At 42.4% G+C, this 19,616-nt stretch overlaps 1 pseudogene; it reads right to left on the reverse strand.

The window, feature by feature from the left end:
* Window positions 1-310: 310 nt before the first annotated feature.
* Window positions 311-19,616, reverse strand: part of LOC124086180 (E3 ubiquitin-protein ligase RNF213-like) — a 79,921-nt pseudogene continuing 60,615 nt past the window's right edge.

Here is a 19,616-nt window from a genome sequence, read left to right on the forward strand (position 1 = left end):
AAGCGGTCCAGAGCCCAGGCACCTGGGATGGCATGGGGTGACTGAAGGAATAACCTACAGCAACGTATTCCAGTGTGGCAGCAGCACAGAGATAGAGATGGGAGACAGAAGAGACAATCACAGCATGGGAAGGAGTCCAGTGGCCACACAGTTTGCAAGCCACAGGATAGGATGCACCACCCAGGGCCACATGGAGGGAAGCACCCAGAGAATACCAGGTGTGCTCTACTCCATCCCAGGATCCAGGGATACAGAGGTGTCCAGGAGGTAGATTACACATCCTTACCATCCCCAGGACTATTCCAGGCACCTACTGGCTGAGCCCAGGCTGTCCACACCTCCCTGCCTTCTCCTTGTGCATGGTGCTGTTCTCCAACCCATATACCTGCAAGATATTTTTGGCCACTCCATCGCAGGGCAGCTTTGTGAGGACGCTAAAGTAGTGGGCTACTCCAAAGCTTGGCAGTGGGCAGAGGTGGGTGAACTAGGGAAGTGGGGTGGGTAGCATTAAGCCATGTAGCCAGGAGGTGGGCACAGGATGAGGGATGAGCAGAATCTCACCATTTGCAGAGCACCAGAGCACTCAGAGCCCAGATTCCAATACCCTCTCTGCCCAGACTTTATGGGTGAGGTTTAGGCAGGCCCAGTAGCCTATTTCACATGGTCATAACACTTCACCCTGTTCTTTTTTTAATTTTCTGGCAAGTTCCTTCTTCCCCTCCACTTTGCTGCTTCCCTCGAGCCTCTGCATATGTTCCCATGGACTGGGTGCCCATGCCTAGGAACAGCCTGCCTAGCATTCAGGTCAGCATAAATTTACCCTTTGGCTTTGGGTCCATGGGGTCAAAAGGCAGTGGCCAAGATGACCATCAACATCAGCACCCTCCTGGGTCAAGGTCTCTGTATCTGCAGAAAATGGCTCTCCTGTCTGATTATGGACAGAGGACAAACTGGGATGTGGGGTAAGGGTGGCTTGCACTTCTCTGGCCAAGCCACCATCAGGGATGGTGGTAAGGGTGGAGATCTCTGTGATCAGGCCCTGTGACTTTTCACAGTGGCCAGGTTGGCACTGGACTGTGGTCCTGGAGATGGGCCAGTGTAGTTGCTGTGGGAAAGAGAAAGGAAAGTATTGAAGATGGCATGAAGGGGGGCCATCACTCTTCTCTGGGTGGGGGATCTTTCCTGTGGTCTCACTGCTGATGGTGAAAACAAGTTCAGAAAGGAGCCATTAAAGCCCAGCTGGCAGCAGATGCTCTTGCAGTAGGGTCAGACATGCCCTGTTCTGGTTTCTCCAAGTGCCCACTCTGACCTTCTCTTTTGGGTGCAAGATTACCTTAGAGATAAAACATCCCATTTTTATCCATAAACAGGACCTACAAAGCCACAGAGAATCACAGTTAGTTAAGCTGACCCTCATTCCTCAGGTTGGGATGTTCATGGGGCAGCAAAAAGGGGAACTGCCTCAGGGGTCTAGCTTTTTAGAAAATCCTCTTCTTTTCTGGCTATGGATAGTAGTGGCTTGCAGAGGGCCTTCCCTCCCCCAGGCAGAAACAGAGGGTCCACTTTCCTGTTCCTGGGATGGAGTACCTTTGTGGGGCATGAGGTCTGGCTCCTTCTCCTATAGCAACTATACCAAATCCACCAGAAAGGGCAACTCTTGGAAGGCCATAATGCCTGTCACATAGGGGGCCATCTGGCTACCCATTCAGCTCTCTTCATACACCACCTGCCACCAGGCATGCAGGTCAGCAGAAGCCTGAGGCCACCTGCTTCCTGCCTCCATTTTCTCTGCACTATTGCTCAGTTCATGGCCAACAACAAACTTCTCTCTCTGCCCCACCCATGGCTCCCTTCTCTGCCTCACCCATGGGTGGGTGCAAGATAACCTTCCCTGCAAATGGTGGTAGGGATTGAGTGCAATGTCATTTTGTAACAGGGGTTCACTTGATGCTTTGACTATATCCCTTGGTTCTTTGAAACTTTTATATTTTTTTTTCTTTTCCCTAAACTTCTTTTCCTCAACATTTATTCTCCTTGATCTCTCCTCCCTAATCTAATTTTTCTCTGAATCACCTCTTTAAAAACCCACTGTTCCCCATGATGGGCAGAATCACTGGCTCTGGGATAGGATTCTCCTGTGTTTCTCATTTGCAAGCAAATCAATAAAACATTTTCCTTTTCCTCAAGACCTTATCTTTGTTATTGGATTGACATTGAGGATGAGGACTGAGCTTCCAGTTACAATTTCAAATACCTGGGATCTGGTGTATATGAGGATGCCCAACCACCCTTCCCTGGAGCTCTTCTAATGGTGGTGGCTAGCCTCACCCCTGCTTTTCCCTTGACCTTATGGGCCTCCTTGTAAGTCAACCCTCACTCCTCCACCACCTTCATGGGCTGCTGAAGCCTCAAAGGCAAGGCCCAGGAAGGCACGAGCATGAAGGCAGCATCCTGTGGACTCCATGAAGGATGGGGAAAGCCAGGTGTCCTGGAGGCTGTAACAATTAGGTGTCAATACTGGCTTTATGAAAAGACCTCTAATTATATGGAAAGGTGGGTGTGCTGTAAGAGAGGAAATCAGAGAAAATAGGGGTTTCCAGGAACAGGAGAACTTGGAGACCCTGAGGAGGAGGGTAGTGCACACTGGTGTGGAGCTGTGGGGACAGCAGATGAACTGACTGAAGGCCATTGACATGCTAGCAGGAGGTGTGAAGGACAGAGGGCCCAGATGGCCCAGGCTTTCTGGAATGGCTGGCAAATACCAAGAGAGCTTGTAAAGTTCAGCTCCCTTTCTTAGGGATTCTCTGGAAAAGAGACTGTTTTCAAATCCAAAAGACCCTACCCCAAAGAGGAAGAGGGTGGCTGGCTATAACCAATAGAGCATATAGGTCAATCTCTGCCTAGAGCACATGAGGATGGGGCTTTTAACTCTCTTTTCATTAGTTTTACTGCCCTGAGCTACTTTGCAACCTGATCTGTTTCATTCCCTACCGGGGGCCACAGTAACATCTGTAATAGGCTCCTCTTATGTCCTGGGCATGGGAAATGAGAAGGAGGCTTTCCTTTCTTGCTCACTGGTGTTTGGAGCTTGCGTGGAGAAAGTCTAATTAATAGATATCATCATCCTATGGGGGCACAGGATGCCCCTTGTGTCCCTGTGGAAAGTCATCTGTAGGCTTCAGCAATCAAGCCTGCTTGGGTTCACTAAGAATTAGTTTCACTTTTCTACCATTAGAGTAGACCCTCCTCACTTTGGGTTATTTGCAGGTAAATTTTTTAACATGTTACTGATAAAATGTCCAAGAGATAAATTCCAACCCTCTAGGCTAACACAGAAGAGTCAGTTCTCTTACTTGTGTTCAGTTGCTAATCCAGTTTCAAAAGAGAAGTAGAAATTGTGATTTAGGAGTGATCACCAAGAGATCCAGAGGATTCAATACCAAAAATTGGGGTGGAGGTAGAGGGTTGTAGAGAATGTATGTGTAGTAGGACCCTTGGACTTCAAGAATCCAGAACTGAGAGCATTACATCTCTGTTGTTTACAAGGCATCTGATTTGAGGCATAGCAGGCCAAATGGACTAATACAAGTGTGCAGAGGGCCACTCCTGGGCTTGTGGGGTGAGATGGCTTACTAGTAAAAGCAAGTCTAAACTGCATCCTAAGAGAAAAGTGGGAGCTGGCCAGGCATAGCATGGTATATGAGGGAGTCAAAGCTGAACTGAGTGGGCTGTGGATGTGGGGAGTAGAATGTGGAAAAGATGGCAGTGGTGGGAGTGCAGCCTATAGGGTCATACTAAGCAGAGAACAGATCACAAAGGGCCTTCAAGCTACCCTCAATAAGTGTGAACTTGAATTGCCTTTAGGGTGGCACAAAAAGGTTACTGAAGTCCTATTAAGAGGACTTATGGTGACATGATCTCAGTTTTTAAGGCAATCACTCTCCTAGCCTTGGGCATCAAGAAGAAGACTTGGGGTGGAGAGCCCATTCGGCTTAGTAACCTACAAAAGCACAGATTGAGACACAAACAGGAAAGGGGCCAAAGAGAGGCAGACAAGAGGGCAGATTCCAGCAAGATTTAGGAAGCTGAAAATATGGAGCTGACATTAGACAAGATGTGAGGGGAAGGGGAGAATGCAGGAAGTGACAAGAGAGTTCCAGCTTGGGCAGGTCTGGATGTGTGCCACGGAAGCTGACAACCAGATTTGGAGGTAAACATCAGACTTGGCTCTTAGCAGTCATAGAATTCCTTAGTTTACTTATTTTAATTTTCCCCCTTCAAACACTTTTCACCTGTTAATGAAATTCTAACAAAGGTAGCTGGGGGTGTGGTTTACTAGTAGAGTTCCGCAGTCTGGCTGGGCACAAATCACAAGCCACTGAAGCAGGAACAAACTTTATTTTTAAACTGCAGGAAAACACTTCACACAGCTCCCGGGGAATCCTCCCTAACGCGCCAGGAGGCTTGTCCAGGAACCCCCAGCCAGAAATGTCTCTCCCGGAAATCCCTCCTCCTGCACTTCCCCAACCAATGGGAACTCTCGGGGAATCCCTGGAAATCCCCATGAGAACTCCAAAATAGTGCGAGAACTCAAAAGTTGCGGCAGAGGCGGATAGTAATGCCTCGCCTGTCAATCAATACTGTTGGCAAAATGCCAGGGGCCATACAGACTCTGCCGTGGCTCTCAGCATCTCCCCATTTTTGTTTAATTAAACAACAAGCAATGTGGCTTAGGGACCGTGCCTGTTAGGCAGTCCAATTCAACATATGGTCCTTACCCGTCATTGGATGAACTGACCTCTAGGCATCAGCCTCCTGTCTTAGGTTGGTACCACTGCAATTGGATCATACCCGTCACTGACTACCAGTCCAGCATACAGCCATACTTGTGGATAGGCCTTTGCACCAGTGGGGGGGTGAGGTTCTTTGCCTCACCTCTGTTGGCCCCCAAATTTTAGACCATCACTAGTAGAAGGGAGGAGGATGCAAAATGCCATGACACTAAGCCAATTGAGGGCTCCTTTGAAAAATTGTACCACCGGTGACACCATCAGCAAAAATACTCCAGCACTACCACAATTCGCTGTACCAACAGATAGTTCACAATGCATACAAATGATACATAGTCCAGGCAAGGTCTGCAAGCAATTCAAAGCAGAGGAATCTGTCAATATGTCCATTTCCTCCCAAAGTAAATCAACTCCTTAATTGAGCATTACTTGTTGAGTTATTATTCATTGATGCATCAGTTTTTACAGTTTGTTGTGATAACTATCGAAGAAGCTGTATTTTGGTTTTATCTTTGTCTTCACCGGCACTGGGATGAAGATAGGAATTCTGGCAATGATGCTAAGAAAAAAATTATGTAACATTCCAACAGGCACTAAGAAAACAATTTTTTGAACAATTTACATTATCCTGAACAGAATTATTAAATATAATGAGAAGGAAAGGTGAAAGTAAACAAACAGATCTGTTAACCTCCTTATTTGTTCACATATTAAAACAATTTTCAACAGCTGTTTACCCAATCTAAATTAAACCATTAAAATCACGTGAATAAAAAATTCAGATCCATTTATTCATGAGCGCTCCTCAAATATGATATATGGACATATGCACATACAGACATACAACACAAAACAGAAGTGTGCACACATAACATACAACACATAAGACAATAGTAAAGGCCTTGTAGCTTTACCTAGGTGAAATCTCCATTGCAATACTTAAAAACTCCACAGTCAAAAAATAAAACTGATCAGAAAAACATTAACCTAGGTCTGTATGAGCTCAAAAATAAAATAGAACTTTATGATGTGGGTAAAGGCAAATAATAAAATAAATATTGAAAAAAGAATCCTGGTTAATCACTGTCGCAGATGTAAGAGTAGCCAAACTGGAGTTCTGGATATCAGCTGTTATGGATTTGAGTCAAATCATCTTCCTTTTGGCCTGTAGAAATTGTTTTAGTTAATCTCTCTGGAATCCAAATTGGCTGCTGTTCTCCCTGTGGAAAAACACAAACAGAACCCCGAATCCAGAAAATCACTGGGTCAGGACCTTTCCATTGTCCTGTTAGAATATCCTTCCAAAGTACCTTAGGCTTATGTACATTTTTTGGACACATATGCCTTTCCACAGCACTAAGCCCTGAGGAATCCAAATTTAAAAAGTTTAGAGTAAAAAGGGTTATTTTAAGTTTATCTTTGGGTGATATATACCCCTTTCCAATTCCCTCTTTTTGCTTTAGTAAGTACATTTTAATAGTTTGATGAGCTCTTTCAACTATGCCTTGTCCCTGTGGATTGTATGGAATTCCTGTTATATGAGTAATGCCAAATGATGAGCAAAATTGTTTAAAAGAGGTAGAAATATAACCAGGACCATTATCTGTTTTTAACTGTTTTGGAACGCCCACAGTGGCAAAGTTTTGTAAGCAACGAGCTATAACATCTTCAGTTTTTTTCTCTGGAATGAAGGGAGCCCATCAAAAATCCAGAAGAAGTATCAACTGTAACATGCAAATATTTTAATTTTCCAATTGTGGCAAGTGTGTGACGTCCATATGCCAAATATGGTTAGGTATCAGTCCTCTAGGATTGACTCCAAAATTAACTTGTGGTAAAAAGGTCACACAATTTTCACATTGTTTTATTATTTGTCTAGCTTGTTCCTTAGTTATTTTAAAATGCTTTTGTAAAGAATTAGCATTGACATGGAACCTTTTATGAAAATGTGTATCTTCTTCTCTTGTAGAGAAAATATGTATGTCATGTGTAGTTTTATCTGCTAAATCGTTGCCCAAACTAAGGGCTCCAGGCAATCCTGTATGTGCTCTGATATGTCCTATAAAGAATGGATCTTTTCTGTTCCAGATTAGACTTTGTATAGCAGAAAACAAAGAGAAAACAGTAGAGGAAGGGGAAATCCTGCCAGCATCTTCAAGGGATACTATAGCATTAACTACATACTGACTATCAGAGAATAAATTAAATACGGAATCTTTAAACATCACAAAAGCTTGTAAAACTGCATTAAGCTCTACATTTTGAGCTGATTGTTTGGGTACCAAAAATGTAAAAGTTTTATCAGGGGTAACTACTGCTGCTGTACCATTATTTGACACATCAGTGAATACATTTGGAGCATTCATGATAGGGGTTTTTCTTGTCATTTTTGGAAAAACTACAGGATGAGAATACCCAAAAGACAACAAACGATTAGATGGTAAGTGATTATCAAATGAAACATTAGATTTACACATGATTATTGCCCAAGTATTTAACTCATTAGCTAACTCATCAATTTGATCCATAGTATATGGAGTAATAATTTTATTGGGAGAAATTCCAAACACTCCCTTTGCTGCTTTTATTCCTTTGAGTATTAATTGTCCTACAGCCTCAGGATACCTAGTAAGAATAGTGTTAGGAGAATAAGATAAATGTATCCACAATAATGGACCTTCTTGCCAAAATACTCCTGTAGGAATATTTTTTGTTGATATTACAATAAATAATAAAGGCAAATTTATATCAATTCTATCCGAATGCATATTTTCCATATATGTTTCAATAATTTTTAATGCCTTTCTTGTTTCAGGCGTTAACATGCGGGGTGAATTTGGATCTGATGGACCTTTTAGGATATCAAATAAAGGTCCCAACTCTCCTGTTGGTATGCCTAGATAAGGCCCTATCCAATTTATGTCTCCTAATAACTTTTGAAAGTCGTTAAGTGATTTGAGTTGATCTACTCGTATTTGAATTTTTGGTGGACGGATCATGGTTGAGGATAATAGAACTCCTAAATAATTAATTGGAAAATTTAATTGTACTTTATCTATTGCTATCTCTAGATTATAATTTTTTAATAAATTTGTAAGTGTGGCATAACATTCTAGCAATCTGTTTTTATCTTTGTGTGCTAACAATACATCATCCATATAGTGAAATATTTGTAGTTTAGGATTTTGATTTCTAAGTGGCTGGATTGCTTTGTTGACATAAATTTGACACATAGTTGGGCTGTTAGCCATCCCTTGAGGGAGTACTTTCCATTCATATCTCTGATCAGGAAATTCATGATTCAGTGCAGGGATAGTAAATGCAAAATGTGGACTATCCTCAGGATGAATTGGAATTGAAAAAAAACAATCTTTAATATCTATAGCTAAAACGTACCAGGTTTTTGGCAAAGCAGACAATTGAGGAATCCCTGATTGAGCAGGTCCCATAATAACCATCTCATTATTAATGGCTCTTAAATCTTGCAATAATCTCCATTTACCAGATTTCTTTTTAATGACAAAAATGGGAGTATTGTAAGGAGATACGGAAGGTTGTATATGTCCCTCCACTAATTGTTGTTTGACCAGGTCATGGGCTGCTTGTATCTTTTCTTTAGTCAGGGGCCACTGAGGAACCCATATTGGTTTATCTGATTTCCAAGTAATTTTTATTGCCTCAGTGACCCCTTCTGAAAACCCAGTCCATGTCTATTTATTCCCTGATCTATTTGAATTGGTGCTGCTATGCCTTGTTCTCCTAATCTTTTTTCTTTCCTGAAACCTTGTCTAGCCCTAATAGTGGGCGCATTTGGATTGATGTTATTTGTTAATGTCAAACCTAATTGATTTAGGACATCTCGTCCCCATGAATTTATAGGAAGATGATCCAATACGTATGGCTGTATAGTTCCTTCACATCCTTCAGGATCCTTCCAATCTAATACCATTGCACTTCTATGGGGATTAGTCACCACTCCTAGGCCTCAAAGCGTTTGAGTGGCTTGTTGTAACGGCCAATGTTTTGGCCATTCTTGACGAGATATGATGCTAAGGTCTGCACCTGTATCCAGTAGCCCATTAAATTCATGTCCTTGAATATTTAGTTTTAGCATGGGACGAGAATCTAAATTTAAAGACAGCATAGCCCAATCTACACCTGTGGAGCCTAATCCCCTGGAAACTCTTTCTATAGTACTACTGGAAAATTTATCATGTAGGCTGGGTTTTATTAATAAATGTGCTATTCTATCTCCTGGTGAAATTACTGATATACCCTTTGGAGAGCTAGCTATAATTTTTATTTCACCTTCATAATCGGGATCAATTACCCCGGGACTTATCATAAGTCCTTTTAGCGTAGAAGAACTGCGTCCTAACAATAAGCCTACTGTTCCTTGGGGAAGAGGTCCTTTTACTCCTGTGGGAATGATTTGAACTCCCATCTCTGGAGTTAGTACTGCTCTGGTGGAGGCGCAGATGTCAAACCCTGCTCTTCCTCTGGTTCGTCTGATGAGAGATCTGGTGGATAATGTGTCCTGGGCACTACCCTGATGGTGTTGCTGGGTTCCTCCATGGTGTTTCTGGGTTCCTCCAGTGCCCCATACATTTGTGGTCATGGGCCCCGGAGCATTGGGCCCCCTTGTTCATTTTTTGGCAGTGGAGCTCGATGTCTTTCTCCACGATATCGTGGGTAAACACTTGGTCCTTGTCTGGTTTCTTTTTTTTTTTTTTTAGTGCTGAATCCTCAACTTAAACTTTATTTCCTTGTGCTGAATAGAACAAACACAGATCCATAAACAACAGTCATTCTATTAGGCAAATTCAAATTTAAACTTCTAGTTTTAGTTCAGAAACAAACCAGAGACAGATGGTTAGTCAGGAACTACACAGTAACCAGGTGAACTGATTTCCTTTCTTGGTTTTCTTTAAAAACAGATGAGAGAAAGGTGGCAAAGTACCAGAGTACCAACGTATTTCAAGAAAATATTCAATTTGTTTTCCTAACCCAAGTTAGCTACTGAATAGTCCTCTCATCCTACATGGCTCATTAGGTTCCTGTGTTTCATTGTCTGTGACAAGAAAAAACACCTTACAAATTATCCATTTATTTCAGATGTAATATGCCAGGTGGGTATTTTCCCCAAATGCTTTAACTCTTCCTCACTGAAAAATTTTCCCCAAAACTTTTAGTAATGAATGAGTACACAAACAACTGGGTATTAATCCCATGGTGCAAGGATTTCCTGCAAAGTACCTTTAATATGTTTGCATCTGCAGCAAGCTTTAGGACATGCTAAGTTTAGCACCATCAGTTAGGCTTGTAACACTACACATTAGACACAAAATCATCCCCCAGATTTATCCATATGAGCAAAAAAAAAAAAAAAAAAAAAAAAGAAAAAAAAGAAAAGAAAAACTGAGCAAAAACGTAGTTCTGATAAAGGCTGCATTCACAAACCCAACACAGTTTAAACTTTTTAAATCAAGGGCTTCTGTTTAGTATTCTTTTGTTAATGATAAATAAAAGCAGAATTATGGAAGAAGATCAAATACTTCACTGTTCTTTTATATAGTTAAATCTCTTGCTGAATAAAGTATACCCTCAACAAATCAAAATACTTCAAACCAGTGTTTCAAATACCAAAAATCATCACTATGTTACTGTTCAGCAACTCCATTCAAAAAAACGTTGGTACTGCATTCTCAGAAAAAAAAAATGCAGCTGAGCCAAATGCTTAAAAGTTTGCATTCTGAGCATTTAAAAGAATCACTCCACTCTGCATCCTTTAAGATTGCCACTCTGCTTCACTAACTTGAATCTGCCATATTTTACTTCAACAGGTAAAGCACTCTGCTGAGAATATAAAAAGTTATAAAAAGGCAATCATAAAAGATTAAATATTGGTAGGCAAGTTAGCTTTCTTTTAATAAAAACAAAAATAGTTATTGTCTTCTATTTAAATAAATATCTTTTGTTATAGAGTGTTCCAGTTATTGAAAAAGGGCCCTTAAAAAACCCAACTGCCTACATCTTTAAACCCTACCCCCTCTTGCCCCATAATACACATTTGAGGGAAGAGTCATTTAATGTGCAAATTGGCAAAACAAATGTGGAGGAGAGGGGATTTCTTGAAATGATGTGCCCAATCAATTCTTGGTTTATTCTTTTACAATATCAATTTCCAAAAAGTAAAATAACCAAAGAAGTCTTAAAAACACGCACACAAAAAAATCATATTTGCTTTCCTTTCCAAACACAAAAAAGTATGTACAGCATGTAATAATATGCAATATGCAAAAGCTTTGTGTTGCTGTTAGCAACATCTATACCCACCCACCCTCCTTATTCACAAGTGTACCTCTACTAAACACAATTACATCACTAAGCCTGTTAGTTTGAGAGGGTCTTAAAATGTGTTAAAACTGGAAAATCTTTGTGTAAGGGCTCCACTCATTTGACTCAAGGTTATAGACTTCGACTGTATTCAAAAATTCATTGCCATCAAATCCTCCCACTGCATAAATGGTACTCCCTACAGTTGTGATCCCAGCATTGCTCCTTGGTGAAGTCATATTTCCCATCATCTTCCATTCATTTCTAGTTGGATCATACATCTCCACACAACTGATAGCATGAGAACCATCAAAACCACCACCTACAAACAGTTTTCCATCAAGAACAGCTACCCCAGCTCCTTGCCTCACTATATTCATGGTATATATTCAGTGATATTCATATCACTGGTGCTCCTCTTAACATTCATAGACACCAGTCTGCAGTCTGTGAACTTGGTGGTTATCTGTACATAATTGGAGGTGCAGAGTCTTGGAATTGTCTGAACACAGTAGAACGTTACAATCCTGATAATAACACCTGGACTTTAATTTCACCTTGTCTGTTTTTTGATAACGGAATACCCTCTATGGTGGTTTGAGAACGGCATTCATTAGCCCAATGTTTCCCTCTACGGCATCGTGGGCAAATACCCGGTATTCTATTCGTTTGATATCTAGCTTTGTTAAACCCTCCTCCTATGGGGCAACTCCTTTTAAAATGTCCTGTTTGATCACAAGTATAGCATGTTTTTGGCCTGGCATCTAAAGCCTGTTGTACTGCTGCTAAGACTTGCCCTTGTTCATTAATGTCTCTACATAATTTAATATATGTGTTTAAATCTTCATGTCTCCATGGTCTAATGACCTCTCTGCAACAACGATTTGCTTGGTCATAAGCCAGTTGTTTTATAAATGGCATTGCCTGTTCTGTATCCCCAAAAATTCTGGAAGCTGCTTGAATAAGCCTATCTACAAATTCAGCATAAGGTTCATTAGTTCCTTGTATTTCCTTAGATAATTGACCTTGTAAACCTCCATGCCCCTGTAAAGTTTTCCATGCCCTAACTGCATTTACAGCAATTTGTGCGTATATGCCAGGATCATATTCAATTTGTTGCCATTGACCCTCATAAGGTCCTTTTCCTAACAACATATCTAGATTTCTTTGAGGGTAACCGGCTGCTGCATTTCGTCTAGCTGTCTCCCTGCAAAATTCCTCATTGGCAACCTTCCAAACAAATATTGTCCTCCATTTAGCACAGATTTACACATACTAGCCCAATCTGCTGGCGTCATGTCCAAGTTGGTAATGGATTCGACCATGCTTACAGTGAACGGTGCTTGAGGACCATAGGTTGTTACAGCCTCCTTTAACTGCTTCACTGTTTTGAAATCTAAAGCATGGTGAATTCGCTGCCCTCCTGCCTGCTCAAGTACAGGGCATGCTAATCTTTGAGGTCCTGTCTCAGGATCCCATCTATCAACTATGGGGTTTGAGGGCCACTCAGCTATCTCCATAGGGGGAGCTGTTGGTTGAATTACACCCTCTGGTGATAGAACGGTGTTAGTAGCAGCCTCCTGTTGTAGCTTTTTCCCTAAAAGCTGTTTCTCCTTTAAGCTTTCTTCCTTTAAATTTTCTTCCTCTGTCTGACTAGCTTGAGAGACCTTCTCTTTTGCTTGATCTAAAATGTCTTTCTCCATGGTCTGAACCTCTAACAATTTACTTAACACTCTTTCAGTTTGTTTTTTACTAATTTCTAATCTGTTATAAAGATAATGCAACCCAGTAAGATAACACAAAACAAAACCAAAACAGAATGAAACAAAAACGGAACAAAAAATCGTTGTATCAATTTTCCTATTTTCTTGACATGTGCATTTGTGGTCTATTTCTATCTCTTCCTCAGGGGTGAACAACTTCAAACCTTGAGCAAACCATTTTTCCTAATCTGCCTGAGAAAATTGTAGGGATAGGCAGCTTCAAACAAACACAAAACAAATCAAAACAAGATCACATTGTTTTTTTTAAAATGGTCACCCATTCTCTCGCCTTCCCTTAGGGGCAAGCAATTTCACTTACCCCGAAGCTTCAGACGTCCCCTGTACAGGCCACCAAATGCCGCAGTCTGGCTGGGCACAAATCACGAGACACTGAAGCAGGAACAAACTTTATTTTTAAACTGCAGGAAAACACTTCACACAGCTCCCTGGGAATCCTCCCGAACGCGCCAGGAGGCTTGTCCAGGAACCCCCAGCCGGAAATATCTCTCCCGGAAATCCCTCCTCCTGCACTTCCCCAACCAATGGGAACTCTCAGGGAATCCCCGGAAATCCCCATGAGAACTCCAAAATAGTGCGAGAACTCAAAAGTTGCGGCAGAGGCGGATAGTAATGCCTCGCCTGTCAATCAATACTGTTGGCAAAATGCCAGGGGCCATACAGACTCCGCCGTGGCTCTCAGCAGTAGAGTGCTTACTTGGCACTCTGCCAGGTCCTGGGTTCCAACCGAGCACCACAAAGAGAAAAGGAAAAAAACAAAAAAGGAAATTCTACAACTTTGCTCCCTGTCTTCAGTCTTCAGCCCCTTCCTGTCCCTCGGGTTACTTGCGCTCTGGGAGCCATCAACGAAGCACAGATGTTGACACTGTCCCCTTTCACAAAGGACACCTCAATGTTCCAGACCCTCTGCAGATCTGAGAAGATGGGGTTCCGGTGCGACACCTGAGTGTCACGGTCCACCAGGAAGGCCTTCAGCCCGGCTTGCTCCCTGGGAGAACAGAGGCATCAGCCCCGTCCAGAACCTGCGGGAACTCCGCCTCCAACTGCGCCCTCCCTCGCCAGAACCAGACCTGCGCTCTGTGCTCCCCCTTCTGCGGACTGGGCAGGACCGCTGCCAGTCTTGGAAGGGGTAGTAGCCCCGCCCCTTCCCCCTGGGCTGCAGCCTAAGTTGGCTTGGGTCACGCTCCTAAGCCTTGCAGCAAGGCATTGCTGTATCTCCTTTCCCAGCACAGAGTCTTGCAGGCTGCAGGGCCTCACCCAGAGAGGGAGAACGTGTGTGGAGCAGGAGTCTTGCACATCCAGATCAGTGTTGCCTCTTACCCCATGCTCCTCAAAGTAATGGACATTACTTCGTGCTCTCTGTGCCTGCTAGATGCTGGGGTTGCAGCTTCCTAGTGCTGCTTCACCTGGGGCAGAGATGGGTGAATAGATAGTGTAGCTGCAATTGTGCTGGGTGAAAATAATACCTCTGGGAGCTGGCTTTCATCTGGTGGTTGGGAAGGGCCTCCCACGGAGGTGATATTTAGAGGCGACCTGCAGGGTGAATTTGAGAGCATGTCAGGCAGAGGGAACAGCGGGTGCAATGGTTCTGAGATAGGAAAGAGGCGGATGTATTTGAGTCACTGAAAGGCAGCCAGTGAGGCTGAAGTATAACAATTTAACACATAGCAATTTAACTTATATTCTGAGAAATAAGAAAAGTATATTTATAAGTCATGTAGTCTGAATATAGATTTCAAGAGGATGAAACAGAACACTGCTTTAGATTGGACTAATTAGTTTTGAGTTTGGGAAAGACTTCCTATAGCACCAACAACCAACAATCCCTTGAAAGCAGGGCAAGTTCTCAGCTTAGGGAAAAGGCATGTCCCATTTCTTGAGCACCTACCCCATGCCAGACACTGGGCTGATGTTTATCTACTCTAATTTCTCACCACATAACTGGGAGGCATTTAGCAAGTGAGAAAATGGAGACTAAAAAGGATCCAGTGTCTTTCCAAGGTCACTGAGCAGGCAAACAGGAGAGTCAAGACCTATATATGCTTAGGTCCATCTGGGCTGTGGTGTGTCGCCTGGTTGTGTTAGAGTTAGGGTTCTGAGGAAGTAGCTGTCCTCTGGGCTGAGGTTTCATTGTGTCTTGGGGTACAGGTAGTGATTGGGAAGGAATCACTTGGGAATCAATTGAGAAGGAAAGACTTTGGTGGTTCCATGTGAAGGGAAAGGCAGCCCATGGCAGATTGTGGAGCCCCCAAGAAAAAGTAGCCTAAGAGTAGAGAGGGCTGCTGCATGTGCAGGGCCCTCAGTTGGTTCTCTGAAATGCTCCATCAGCTGAGAAGCAAACAGGCTCAATGTCCCTAACAGGGAAGGTCTAAGTTTTGCTAGCATTTTCTTTTAGGAAAAATCATTTAGGCTTGTTTTTCTAACTGGACCTGTGATTCTGAATGCTTGAGCATATGCTTAGTGAACTTAAAGGGGTCAGAACATTGCAGAATATGATGTGAGTGTCAATTGCTGCTTGAACCACTGGTTCTCAATTCCAGGCCTCATGGCTTCTGTCCCATCAAGCACTCTGTAGGCACTTTGACATGGCAGCCTCACCTGTTGCTTCTGGCATCATATCAGAGATACTTTCTATTTGCACACTGGTGCTCCTGGGCATGCCAGAACTTGGGTAAGTTTGGCTGGTCCTTTTGACTGATATTTTGCTTGCAGTGATTATCATTGGAAGTTTGTTTTTAATTTGGAACTGCCTTAACATTTAGGAACAGCTGAAAGATCTCATGACTGTCTCAACATGTGGAAAAATCTTGTAAGCATTTAGGATGGAAAGGACTTGAGGGCAATGACTTGAAGTTCTATTTCTTTCACTGCCATTATTTTCTGTCACCAGGAAGTCTTCTGCAACCTACAGCTTCACTGTCTGTGTTAGTTAGTTTTCATTCTTACTCCTTGGTAGCTGAAGCTGTGCTGTTTCAGTGGTGTCCCTTTAAGCAGAAGACACCACCTCCCTAGCTGTGGACTGTGGACAAGCTGTTCTGCTGTTGTTCTGTCCAGTGAAAGTTTAACATCTCACATTCTTGAGTGTGCTCTTCACTCCTGAACTGTTCACTTCACAAATATTTCTGCAAGGACATTTCTACAAAAACCCATAACAATTCCCAAAGCCTAGCTGAAGCCTACATGCCTTTCACAGTAGTATGGCCCCCAAAGAGAGGGATCCTTTAGCAGCAGAACTCAAGCTTATCTAAACAGCATTTCAAGTGTAATGAAATTTACCTGTATTAGCCTCGTGTATTTTTGTATAAATCATGCTAGATACAACATTAAGGTTTTGAAAGCAAAGCATACAAAATAAAAATTCTGAATTAAAAACAACTCATATCAGTGAGGAAAAAAATGCCCAGGCCAAAGGGAGCAAAAATGTCTTCACATCAAGGATTTACTTGACACCTGATTCCACATATGAAGGTATGGCAGTGAGGAACAGATTGGGTCTGAGTGCCACTGCTGGTCCTGAGTAGCTTCACCCCCATTCTCAGGCATGTAAGGGCAAGGTACTCAGCTCTGCATAGTCTGGAAAGTTCACCACAACTCACTAAATGCAAGCACATGTTCTGTGAAAGAAGCTACCACCTGAGGTCTGTCACTACACTTCTTTCCTCAGACACTGTGAGAACCATTCATGGAAATGGAGTGCAGTGTTCCCTTTGCATCTGCCTTTGCAGGTGTGCACATGGCCTGTGCCAGTTTACTTTTTTTTTTTTTTTTTTTTTTGCAATGCTGTGGAATGAACCTTGTGAGGCAAGCACTATACTACTGAGCTGTGCCTTTTGCCACAGTTGTGTGGCAAAATTACACAGGCCTGATTGGTTCCCTAACTTATCTGGAATGTACATGACAGACAGGACCTCCAATGTATGGATGGCTATTGTCCTGATCTCACTGCAAATGGAGCCTGAGCTCTGGGGAACAGAAATTTATCCAGAGGTTTGGGACATCAAAGTGGGGTTCAAAAAGAGACAAAACTTACAATGAAAAATGCAGAACAAGACTGAAGAAAGTTATTTTTTTTTCCTTTTTCAGAAATAGCATTGGTTTTAGCTTCACTCTGAGGCTCAGGACCAGGAATGCACATACCCAGGAAGCTAAGATCACAGCAAAACTGCATGTTTATGTACTGCAATGCTTGACAACAAATAACTCCCCATGGCATTGCCAAGAACCTGCCTCTGATCCATGCTGACACTGACAAACTTTCATTTAGAATCTCAAGATATGAGAAATGGAAAGTGCTTTGGCTGTCAGTCCACTTCATTTTATTCATGGGGACACAAGAACCCTGAGTCCCATGCTCTTCACAGAGTTGTTGGCTCTGACACTTTGGAATCTGGAAGTGACTTACCATGGGGACTGGGTTCACTTTTTGTTCTTGTGGCCTTAAGGAATGTGCAGACAACCTGGCTTTATTCATGTAGTGAGAAGAAAAAAAAGAATGTGGTGCTTTTTTCACATGTTGGAACTCAAGAAATATGAGCACAGTACTCAGAATTTAAGGTACTGGGAGAGAGAAGAAAACCAGATTCTCTTCTGTGTGTGAACAATAGAATAGGGACCAAAAAAAAAAAAAAGAAAAGAAAAACATCCCTGCATTCTGCCTCTGTGTGGCAGTGTGAGGAAGCATGAGGAAGAGGCTATTGGCCCAACACAGGTCACTGCTGAGTGTGACCCCTATTACAACTTTTTAATTTCTGTTGCTCCTAGAATGCATAGGATAGTGGTTGAGTTCCAGTTTTATGTTACTGCTATTCTCACCACTTAATATTCATAATATAACATGAAAGTTCAGGAATCTGCATGTGTTCCAGAAAAAGCTTGGCTCTCAATAAAGCTGTCAGGTGGCACGTTGAATTCTGGTCTTGAATTCAGTGCTGTGCCAACACTTTTGTTCCAAATTCCCCAGAGGCACAGTGGAGGGGAGTGGAGCTGTGTCTGCAGCACATCAAGAAGCAGAATGGAGAATTCTATTTTGCTTGGCCATTTTGTTTCCCTTTAGTTGTCACTTTCCACACAAAGACACTGCTGGACAGCAGTATCTCTTCTGGAAACTGGGATTCCACTTCTGGAATAACTTTGCTCTCTTTAGTTTCCATGTAACTCATCAGAATGTCCCTCAGGCTGCAAAATCAGGTAAAAGAGAGAGTGTTTAGAGCATCAAGAGCCTATTTGCTTTCACTCTTTCCAGGCATTAACAGGACAGAGGTGCTAACTAAGACTGGAATTACTGAAGATCAGCTTAAGATCAGCCAGCTGACATGTTTCTGAGCTGGACCTGGAGTCCAAGGCTCATGGCTTCTGGATGATGGAGCTTCCTCGATGATGCTCACATAGGCCATTTCAGGCACTCCACTGATGGGCCTGTCCAGCTGCATCACAAACAAAGCTTTGCCATTCAGAAAAGGCAAATGTTCCCTCTTATGGTTTATCTAACCAAAGGTTGCAAATTCTCCAGGAAGGGGAACTTTACTGTACACAGGTGTGTGCCATATGGCCTGAGGGTAGAAACAGCCAATGTAGCTTTACTGTCCATCCAGAAAACCAATCAAGTAAAATGACTGCCTCATACCACACATAAAAGTGAACTGACAAAAATGTGCAAGATAGAACTATAAAAGCAGCAGGAGAAAACATAGGGATGTTTTAACACCCTGGGATATGATAAGGAAGGCCTTTAGTGTATGTCCCCATTGTGGCTTTTGTTTGGGGGGGTACTGGGGATTGAACCCATGGGTGCTTAGCCACTGTGCCACATCCGTACCCCCCCACCACTTAAAAATATATATTTTAGTTGTAAATGGATGCAATACCTTTATTCTGTTCATTTATATGTGGTGCTAAGGATCAACCCCAATGCCCCACATGTGTTAGTCAAGGGCTCCACCACTGAGCTACAACCCCAGCCCCCATCTCCACCCACTTTTAATATTTTATTTTGAGATAGGGCCTTTCTGAGTTTCTTAGGACCTTGCTAAGTTGCTGAGGATGGTTTTGAACTCACAGTGCTCCTGAATAAGCCTTTTACAAATCATTAAAAAAGAGATAAGGGCTGGGGTTGTGGCTCAGTGGTATAGTGCTTGCCTTGCATGCCTGAGGCCCTGTGTTCAATCCTTAGCCCCACATAAGAATAAATAAATAAAGATATTGTGCCCATGTATAACTAAGAAATATTTTTAAAAAGAGAGAGGTGAACCGGTTGGGGATGGTAGCATATGCCTGCAATTCCAGCAGTTCAGGAAGCTGAGGCAGGAGGATTACACAGTTGAAGCAAGCCTCAGAAATAGTGTGGTCCTATCTCAAATGAAAAACGTAAAAAGAGCTGGGTATGCAGCTCAATAGTTAAGTGCCCATGGGTTCAATATCTGGTACTAAAAGTTAAGAAAAAAATGATCAACGGCTGTGCCCAATAACCAAAAGCTACCAAGATGATACCAAGAGGATGATAAACAAATGGTTATAAATTTAAAAATGTGCCCAGCCACATAAGTAGGTAGGGAAACACAGGTGGAAACAAGATACCACTTTTTTGCCACTAGATTGAAAAAATTTAAAATTCAGATAATTTTGGATATTTTAGATTTCACATATTGGTGTAGCTTTTTCTACCTAATCTAAAATGCATACCTCTTTGGCACAGTTAGGTCTACTTGTTATA

The sequence above is a fragment of the Marmota monax genome, unplaced genomic scaffold (genome assembly GCF_021218885.2).
Source record: "Marmota monax isolate L192 unplaced genomic scaffold, Marmota_monax_Labrador192_F-V1.1 WCK01_AAM20220418_F8-fsc00334, whole genome shotgun sequence".
Lineage (NCBI taxonomy): Eukaryota > Metazoa > Chordata > Mammalia > Rodentia > Sciuridae > Marmota > Marmota monax.